Below are 383 nucleotides of genomic sequence, written 5' to 3'. Positions count from 1 at the left end.
GGCTTTTCCAACCGAGCCATTCTGTGATAGTGAAGTGAGCGGCTCTGAGGGGGCTGAAGCACCCCCCACTCGCTTCCAGACCAGGACACAGCAGCACTCTATGGGCTTTCTTGACATTTATAAAATTAACGCTATAAAAATCCAATTGTTTTCAATTAAAGTGGCAAACTGCCCTCGTCCCGCTGCGGGGACCCGCCACCGTCACTCCACATCCACACACACCCGCTTGGGAGGCTGCTCCGTGGCACCACCGTTCCCTGGGGCATCGCCGTGGTGGCTGCGCTTGCTTTCGGGGGGCTGCGCATCTCCAGCCCCCTGCACCCCCAGGCCCTGGGGGGTTTCGATGCGGCCCCTCCGAACAAAGTGGCGGGGGGGGGAGCCCC

Source organism: Mesitornis unicolor, unplaced genomic scaffold, assembly GCF_000695765.1.
Source record: "Mesitornis unicolor isolate BGI_N332 unplaced genomic scaffold, ASM69576v1 scaffold32651, whole genome shotgun sequence".
Lineage (NCBI taxonomy): Eukaryota > Metazoa > Chordata > Aves > Mesitornithiformes > Mesitornithidae > Mesitornis > Mesitornis unicolor.
The sequence above is the reverse complement of the archived record's forward strand: the minus strand, read 5'-3'. Positions refer to the sequence as shown.